Raw genomic sequence first — 10,716 nt, 5'->3', positions numbered from 1 at the left:
CACAATTATAAAGATGGAAGTGTTGTTGCCCCTAGCCTTCCACAACCTATAAGGTTGACACCACAAGAATTGGAAGAAAAAAGAGAAAAAGGGCTTTGTTACAGTTGTGATAGCAAATACACTAAAGGTCATAAGTGTGCTGAGAAGAAATTATTCTACATAGATTGTGAAGAGGAGGAAGAAAAGGAACAAGAAATGTCAAAAGAAGAGGATATACTCCAGGAGAAAACCCTAGATAAAGAAGTAATGAATCCAACCATATCTTTTAATGCATTGGCTAGAATTACCACACCTCAAACTATCAAGATAGAAGGACATATCAAGAAGAAAAAGGTAATAGTGCTGATTGATTCAGGAAGTACCCACAATTTTATTCATTGTAAGATAGCAAAAGAATTGAATTGCTTCCTATATCCAGCACCAGAGTGTGATGGTTGCAAGTGGAGGAACCATAAATTGCTCTGGAAAGTGCCATAATATCAAGCTATCCATGGGAGAATATGTATTTAATAGCCCAATGCTTTCCATTCCAATGGGAGGTGCTGATGTTGTACTAGGAGTCCAATGGCTACAATCCTTGGGTACAATAGCTTTTAATTTTCAAGAACTTTTCATGAAATTTTCTATAGAAGGAAAGGAAGTTGAATTAAGGGGTATTACAGGGAAACCGGGAAAGATAATCAGCTCTAACGGTATGAAAAAGCTTCTAAAAAAGGAACAACGAGGTGTAATTGCACAATTATGTTCGCTACATGTTTCCACATCGAAATCATCTATTTCTCCAGATCTCCAAAAAGTCTTGGACAATAATTCCAAGGTATTTGAGACTCCCAAAGGTCTCCCACCTATTCATGATCATGATCATGCTATTCATTTGATTCCAGGAAGTGTTCCTCCAAACATCAGGCCGTACAGATATCCCTATGCCTAAAAGAGTGAAATAGAACGTATGGTTGCAGAAATGCTAGAGGCTAGTATAATTCAACCTAGTCAAAGTTCTTTCTCTGCTCCAATAGTATTGGTGCATAAGAAGGATGGATCATGGTGCATGTGTCCGGATTATAGGGAGCTCAACAAGCTCACTATTAAAGATAAGTTTCCCATTCCTGTCATTGATGAATTATTGGATGAATTGCATGGATCAATTTACTTCACCAAGTTGGATCTTCGTTCAGGTTATCATCAAATCAGAATGAAGACTAAAGACATTCTGAAAACAACATTTAGAACTCATGAGGGTCATTATGAATTTTTGGTTATGCCTTTTGGCCTTACCAATGCACCTTCTACATTTCAAGGTTTGATGAATTCCATTTTCAAACCCTTCCTTAGAAAATTTGTGTTAGTATTTTTTGATGATATACTAATCTACAACAAGTCTTTCTTTGGAGTACAAGAGGTGGAATATCTAGGTCATATTTTATTTCATGAGGGAGTTAAGGTAGATCCTAGAAAAATTAAAGCCATTAAGGAATGGAAAATCCCCACATCCATAAATCATCTGCGAGGATTTCTCAGGTTGACAGGGTATTATCGCAAGTTTGTTAAGAATTATGGGAGAATAGCAGCACCTCTAACAACATTATTGAAGAAAGATGCATTTTCATGGACTCCAGAAGCAACAAAGGCCTTCAAACATCTTAAAGAGGCAATGTGTCAAGCACTGGTCTTAGCTACACCGGACTTCACAAAAACCTTTATTGTGGAATGTGATGCTTCAGGAAATGGAATTGGTGTTGTTTTAATGCAAGATGAAAGGCCAACTGCTTTCGAAAGTCGTCCAATCAAGGGAAAGTATTTACACAAAGCTATTTATGAGAAGGAAATGTTGGCAATACTACATGCACTTAAGAAATGGCGACCCTACCTAATGGGAAGACACTTCAAGGTAAAAACGGATCATGATAGCCTTAAATACTTTTTAGAACAAAGATTATCCTCTGAAGAGCAACAAAAATGGGTCACAAAGATGTTGGGTTATGACTTTGAAATCATCTATGAAAAAGGGAAGCAAAATGTTGTGGCAGATGCACTCTCAAGAAAGGATGAAGATGTGGAAGCATTGTTGTGCGCCATTTCTATTATCCAACCAGATTGGATAAACGAAGAAAGGGAGGAATGGAAGAATGACGAAGAAGTGTGGGAACTTATTCGAAAGTTACAACAAGATTCCAGTACATCTGATACATTTAGCTAGAAAAATGATTCGTTATGGTACAAAGATCGCTTATACCTCTGTAAGAATTCCCAACTCAAACAAAGATTCTTATGGAATTGCACACTTCTCCCTTAGGAGGGCACTCAGGATTTTTAAAAACCTACCACAGGGTTAAGAAGGATTTTTTTTGGGATGGCCTTAAATTGGATATTCAGAAGTTTGTCGCGGAATGTTTGGTTTGCCAACAAAATAAATTTGAAACAATTAAGACCCCAGGTCTATTGCAACCTTTATCCATTCCAAGCCAACATTGGGAGGAGGTTTCAATGGATTTTATCACAGGTTTACCCAATTCTGAGGGAAAGAGTGTCATCATGGTGGTAGTTGATAGACTTACCAAGTATGCACACTTTTGTGCATTATCACATCCATTTAAAGCCAGTACAGTTTCTACTGCATTTATGAAAACAACTCAAAAGCTACATGGAAACCCAAAGATTATTGTAAGTGACAGAGATCCCATTTTCACTGGAAATTTTTGGATAGAATTATTTTCTTGTCTTGGTGCTCAGTTAGCTCATAGCTCATCTTATCATCCTCAATCTGATGGGAAAACTGAGATAGTAAACAAATGTTTTGAAGGATATCTTTGTTGCTTTGTATCTGATAAACAAACACAATGGGTCAAATGGTTGCCTTTGGCTGAATGGTGGTATAACACTTCCTTCCATACTACAACAAAAATGACCCCATTTATGGTACTTTATTGATATCAACCACCATCCATCACATCATATTTAAAGAGAAAATTCTAAGGTTCAAGCAGTGGAGCATACATCGAGCATCAACAACAAGTTCTCCAACTCTTAAAGGATAACCTTGTGTTGGCGCAAAATAGAATGAAACAATAGGTAGATCAACATCGCAGTGAAAGAAGTTTTGATGTAGGTGACTGGGTATTCCTACAGCTACAACCATATAAACAAATGTCCCTCAAGCAAGCAAAGAAGGATTATAAATTATCACCAAAGTATTATGGTCCGTACAAGGTGTTGCAAAAGATTGGTACTATGGCATACAAATTGGAGCTTCCTACAGCATCTCGAGTGCACCCAGTTTTCCATGTTTCATGTTTAAAGAAGGTTATAGGTGACAAGCTCCCAGTTCAAACAATATTGCCAGAACTTGACGAGGAAGGAAAAATTATATTGGAACCAGAAGCAGTCACAAAAACAAGAACTTGACAGTTACGAAATCAATCAATTTCGGAGTATCTCATCAAGTGGAAGAACTTATTTGTTGAAGATTCCACATGGGAGGATAAGAATTTTATATAGAAGCATCCAGAACTACTCAAGCATTGAGGACAACACTTTTTTGAAGGAGAGGGGCATGTTAGATCCTTATAATACTAGTGATTCCCCCATTATTGTTGTAGTTGTATCCCTTATTAATATTGTTGTGCCCCCATTGTCCCCATATTGTTATTACTGTGCCCCATAGAATCCCTGTATTGTTATTTTTGCGCCTTTATATTATTATTGTTAGGTCGGCTTGGTTATATTGTCACCCCTTGGACTCCTATATATAGAAATGAGGTTTTGTCATTTGTATCATCCAAGAATTGTTCATCTGTGTAATGTAAAGGAGGTTGCCCCCTCGAAGAGGCTGAATTGTAAGGCATTCATATATCTTTTTTTTAGGCCCCTATACTACTAGTGTAACCCCTTATTGTTATTAGTACAACCCCCTTATTATATTTTTGTATCCATGTAGTCCCCATATTGTTACCATTGTGCCCCATAGAAGCCCACTATTGTTATTATTGTGCCCTTACATTATTATTGTTATGTCGGCTATGATTATATTATGATGACCGCTTAGACTCCTATATATAGAAAGGAGGTCTTGTCATTTGTATCATCTAAGAATTGTTCATTTGTGTAATTTAAAAGAGGTTGCCCCCTAGAAGAGGCTGAATTCTAAGGCATTCATCTATCTTTTCTATCTTTTTATGAGTTGGTTTCATAACATTTGGTATAAGAGCTTTGGGATTCTAGGGTTTCACTGTTCCAAACAGGTCATCGTGGCATTTTCGCTATAACATTTTTTCTGTGGCGTTTCAGAAGTAGAAAAAAACCCATTTGAGAAGAAATCGCACTAAAGCCTGAGTCTGAATTTCAGATCTTGTCTTGCTACATTTGTGGAGATATGCTCTGAGGAAATTGGCCCTTTTGCAGACTCCTGAATTACATTCCAAACAAGTGACCTGGGGAAAAGCATCATAACTGTCTCTCTAAGCATCAGATTGAAATTTCGTAAGAAGTTAAAGAAAGAGGATGGACTGCAGTTTCCTGTATATATTTTTTAGATCCTAAGGTCAAAACAATGACATGTGGCACTTCATACAAGTTCGCTCTTCTAAAAAGGTATATAATAAGGTCATCTTGGGAGATTTTGCATAACTCTTTATTGGAGAATCCAATTTGGATCAGACTAGTGGCATTCGATAGAGGACACAGAGGGCTACTACAGATCACAATTTTAGAACTGGAAGATCTGAAATTACAAAGTTATAGTTGTTTCAAGATCGAGCTCCTAAAATCAAGAAAAGGCGACATAAGGAAGTTTTATGGCAAGGATCCCGTAAATTGGATACTTCAGATGGAGCAAAATTTTGATCTACATGGTGTACCACTATTACAAAAGGTATATATTGCATCTTCATATTTAGAACCAGATCATTTTTTATGGTATAAAGGGCTTTGTTCTCGTAAATAACTTGTTATGTGGTCAATTTTCACAGAGGAAATGATAGCACATTCTGAGGATACAAAGAGCAACACCTTCTTTAGAGCAACACCACAACAATTGGAAAGAGTAAAAGGGATTTGTTACAAAGTGGAAAGTAAAGTTATGGCAACAAGGAATTCTACCCCTCACAACTATAAAGATGGAAGTATTGTTTCTCCTAGCCTTCCACAACCTACAAGGGTTACACCACAACAATTGGAAGAAAAAAGAGAAAAAGGGCTTTGTTACAATTGTGATAGCAAATGCACTAAAGGTCATAAGTGTGATGAGAAGAAATTATTTTACATAGAGTATGAAGAGGAGGAAGAAAAGGATCAAGAAACATCAAAAGAAGAGGATATGCACCAGGACCCAACCCCAAAAAAAGAAGAAATGAATCAGACCATATCTTGTAAAGCATTGGCAAGAATTACCACTCCTCCAACTCTCAAGTTAGAAGGACATATCAAGAAGAAAAAGGTGCAAGAAGTGAAATATCACATCGAGAAAGAAGAAATGAATCCAACCATATCTTGTAATTCATTGGTCGGAATTACCACTCCTCAAACTATCAAGATAGAAGGGCATATTAAGAAGAAAAATGTTCAAGAAGTGAAAGATCACATTGAGCATCAAGAAATGAATCCGACCATATCTTGTAAAGGATTGGAAGAAATTACTACTCCTCAAACTCTAAAGACAGAGGGACATATCAAGAAGAAAAAGGTTCAAGCAGTGAAAGATCACATCGAGCATCAACAACACATTCTCCAACTTTTGAAGGATAACGCCACTTTGGTGCAAAATCAAATTAAACAACAGGTAGATCAACATCGTAGTGAAAAATGTTTTGATGTAGGTGATTGGGTAATATTTTTACTGCTACATCTCAAGTAAGCTATTTATGAGAAGGAAATGTTGGCAATACTACATGCACTTAAGAAACCTTACCGAATGGGAAGACACATCAAGGTAACAATGGATCATGATAGTCTTAAATACTTTTTAGAGAAACTATTATCTTTAGAAGAACAGAAAAAATGGGTCACAAATATGTTGGGTTCTGACTTTGACATCATCTATAGAAAAGGGAAGCAATTTTTTTTTACAGATGCACTCTTAAGAAAGGATGAGGATGTGGAAGCATTGTTTTGTGCTATTTCTATTATCCAATCAGATTGGATAAACGAAGCAAGGGATGAATGGAAGAAGGATGAAGAACTATGGCCACTCATTCAAAAGTTACAGAAGATCCGAATTCAAACAATATTTCCAGAACTTGAAGAGGAAGGAAAAATCATATTGGAACCTGGAGCAGTCATAGAAGCAAGAACCCGACAGCTACGAAATCAATCAATTTTAGAGTATCTCATCAAGTGGAAGAACTTACCCGCTGAAGATTCCACATGGGAGGACAAGAATTTTATACAGAAGCATCAATAACTAATCAAGCGTTGAGGAAAACAATTTTTGAAGGAGAGGGGCATGTTAGGCCCCTATACTACTAGTGTAACCCCTTATTGTTATTAGTACAACCCCCTTATTATATTGTTGTACCCATGTAGTCCCCATATTGTTACCATTGTGCCCCATAGAAGCCCACTATTGTTATTATTGTGCCCTTACATTATTATTGTTATGTCGGCTCTGATTATATTATGACCCCTTAGACTCCTATATATAGAAAGGAGGTCTTGTCATTTGTATCATCTAAGAATTGTTCATTTGTGTAATGTAAAGGAGGTTGCCCCCTCGAAGAGGCTGAATTCTAAGGCGTTCATCTATCTTTTCTATCTTTTTGTGAGCTGGTTTCATAACACTTTTCTATTTGCATGAGCTCTGAGTAGGAATAATGGGAGGCTTGCTCAATTGTAGGGAACCTACAAGGGAATTATTACTAGAAGCATATGACCATATCAGTGAAATATTTCAGCAGGAAGGATCAATGGATTATATAAACATTCTGCAATCATATGATGATGATGTAACCTTTGAATTTTCCATGAATATTAATGAAGACGAGTTTGTGGTGGAAGGGACATTGTTACATGTAACATAGGAGATGATATTTGAAGTAATAGGGCTTGCTTACACTGGAGAAAACAGGAATTATTAAGAAATCTGAAACTCGAAATCATGTAGTAATTCCTCGAGCCAGGAGAAGCCCTAGAAAAGAAAAGAGCATGGTTTGATAGGAGATCACGATCGTCTCTTTGGGCGAATGTGGCTCTGGTAGTGTAGAGATGCATTACTTGTGGAGGTTGCTAAAAAGTAGTATACCTAAAGAACCTTTGACTACTAAACTACCTGCGACATGGCATATTGATTAATTCGTTACTTTTCCTTTGGAGGACATTATAGAACATGACTTCACTAGTGCAGAATTCCACATGACCATGAGAAACCCTCTCACAACATAGGCTCATCAAGCTCCTAGTCGAGCACATGCTTCATAGAGAAGGTAGGGTTTGGAGTGAAATGGCAAAGGGAACTGGTCGAACTAAATTTTTTTGCAACTTTGTCAAGAGAAGTTGCAGTTGTTGCAAATTCACCATGAGATAGTGCATATTCAACTCCATAGGATACAAATCCAGAGGCTACAAAAATCCAACAAACTATTGAAACTCTTGGAGTTGTAGGTGTATAATACATTGTTGTGACTCCACCGACCATGGTATATCCTAGTGTGTTGATTAACGAAAAATTCTTGAGGGTTATGCTACAACTCCACAGAGAGATTAAGGAGTTTATGACATCAATTTGGAGATAACATGAAGAAAAAATCTAACAAATATATTGCATATAATGAATAAGAGGTCAACTTATGTTCCTATACCAAAGAAGAAAAGGACCAATACACCCCCCATTGTTGCAACTCCACAAGTACTAGAAGAAAACCTTGTTACTCCACAAGAACTAGAAAGGGTAGAAATACAAAAGACCCCAACTGCTTCACATTGAGAACAAACATGAGTAATGAAGGAAAGACACTTTGTTGACACACAAGAACCAATATAAGTGATGGGGTATGGCCTAGACTCTACTGAGCGTACATTTGATGGAGAAATGAGGAAAAAAGACCTTGTTGAAACACAGGAACCCGTAAGGGAACTCTTGGAGAAGATCTTATTATGATTTTGGAAGTATACCAAGAGAATGTGGAAGCTACAAAACAGGTGATTATTGTCCAAAGATAAGAAGACATTGCAAATCCTAAATCAAAAGAGATCATTGCTACCCTAGAACTGGAAAATATATCCAATCTCAAGAAACAAAAAACAATAAGTAATCTACTGCTTATGCCCTTGTATACATCACTTTCGAGAATAAAATGGATTCTTAAAGGAGAGAATAGGAAACTCTTGAACACCATCAAATTGTTAAGAGATGAATTGATGAAGGGTAGGATCTTTGTGAGGTTAGATTGCCTTGCTCAAGTATCAGATTCCCTTACTACAGAGGAACCTCTACCTGATTCCATAGGGACAACCCAAACTTACAATAGAGAAATCCAGTAGGTGGTTGTATAGAAAAAAGAAAACAAACCTATCATGATTGAAATTTCCACCTAAACTAAGGATAAGACAATAGAAGAGAATGCCACAAAAATAGAAATTCTTGATAGATGGCTGAAAGAAAAACAGGACAAATGGACCCAATTGATAACATTGCATGAATAAGGTTTGATGTTTGTTAACGAAAACCAATAGATTGTTAAAGAATTAAGAGAAAAGTGGGTTGAATATTTTGAAACCCATAAGATTTAATGGGAAGAGGCAAGAATGGAAGAAAATAAATTATTTGACATTGAGAAACAAGCAAATAAATTGAAAATTGATAAAATTCATTGGGCTTATTAGTTGAGTCAAATATTAGTTTTAAAGCTCCTTCACCTCACTACAATATGTTCTTACAAGATATATTTACAATGTTTGAAAAAAAATATATAATGACCAAGAAACCCTTTCAGATTACATTCCCTAATACCTTTCTAGAGGCATATTATGCTTGTACCTATGAAGAGAGGAAACTCCTTTGTGAGTTGTATCAACATAATGTTTTGCTATTCCATGACCCACTACAACATCCTAACCACGCTGTGGGGGATGTCCAACTAAGAGCATTTGTGTCTTGTATGAGGAACCATGCTAATTGGCCATCCACTCACAAGATTGTAGAGCATAACCTCCAAAGGGACTTATGGGTTAGAGGATAATTTACATGCCTTTACAAGTTATTAACATACACAAGAAATAAACCTTCTCCACCAAATATAGAATCCATAACCAAGAACAGAGAACAAGCTACTACACATTGCAAGGAACAAATTGAAGTAACAGAAAAGGTAGCCATGGAAGGATGCGTTGAGAGATGGAAACAAGCTAGGGAGGACATTCAATAAAGAGACTTGTTTAATGCCAACAACTTAAAGGGGTAGCACTGGAGAGAGTGCACAAATATATTAAGTGCATGGAAAGATATGGAAATAATTGGATATTTATAAATTCATTATCAAATTATCTAGCTACCTACCAAGGAGTATAGGAAAGGGTAAAATTTGTATAGGGGGAGGAACTAACCTGTTGGAAGGAAATTTAAGCAAAAGGATGCTATATCCATGCTAATTTAGCAATGCAATATGACTACAACCTCAACAACCTGTAGGGGAGCCTCGCCTACTAAAAATTAGACTAAATATTTGGTTAGATGGGGACATGCAATGAATTCAACTAGGGGGAGATGATGGGTTCTCAAATTGACATTTTTTCAGCAACCATCCAATACCCTTTTGCATATTTTTTTCATGTTTCCATCTCATTCTAATACCCTTTTCATCCATAATGGTGCATTTTTGGTCAAGGTATAATTATCCCCTTAATATGCCATTTTAGTGCTTATTCTTATGTATTTTTCAGGAGATTACTACGATTCTATGCTAACAGTGGTATAGAGTGTTAGAAACATAGATAATACTTGTGATGAAAACTTGACTAAACTGGGGTGGGGGGGGGGTTAAATAATTTTAGTATATTCGTGGACATTAATTTATTCTCTTTAAACCTCATTAACTGAACTTTTGAATGAGCATCTTAACACATGATAACCAACAAATTGAGTATGTGAACAACAAGTAATAACTAGTCCAAAACATTGCATAAACACATAACATCAACACATATGGACACCAGATATAAGTGGAAACCCTGAAATGGAGAAAACCACGATTTTTTATTGTTGTGATGCAAAGGCAAGCTCCTACAACCTAATTACATTTGATTTTTTGTAGGCTCCCACGTACATGAGGTTGCTACCTCAATTTTCTACAAGGTGCAACATGCAAGGAGGCTCCAACTCCCATAGGATTTCTGTAGGCTCCAACCCATAGGAGGCTCCTACCTCAACAAGCTCACACTTGATATTTATCAAGCCACTACTTGAAAGGAGACTACAATCATCAAATGCAAACGAGAAACAACAATGTGTTGGTTTACCTGGTCATAATTTTTGCATACCTCCATCTTCATTTTTGCCTCTTTTTCCCTTCAAATATACTTCACATAAGTTTCATATGTGCCAGGTAACTAATGCATAACACCTCAATCAACTCTCACACATTCTCTCACTCTCTAACTCACATGCCCTCCAAAATCACATCATTGATAAAGAATATGAAGTGAACATGCTTGACTCTTTGCCTTCCACTCATTCCTTTCCAAACTCTTCATGTTTTGAATATTAGAACACAAAAAAATAATCTATCCAAT

The sequence above is a fragment of the Pinus tabuliformis genome, chromosome 1_1 (genome assembly GCF_031772625.1).
Source record: "Pinus tabuliformis cultivar Carrire ecotype Pingquan chromosome 1_1, CPIR1, whole genome shotgun sequence".
Lineage (NCBI taxonomy): Eukaryota > Viridiplantae > Streptophyta > Pinopsida > Pinales > Pinaceae > Pinus > Pinus tabuliformis.
This window is presented reverse-complemented; position numbering follows the sequence as displayed.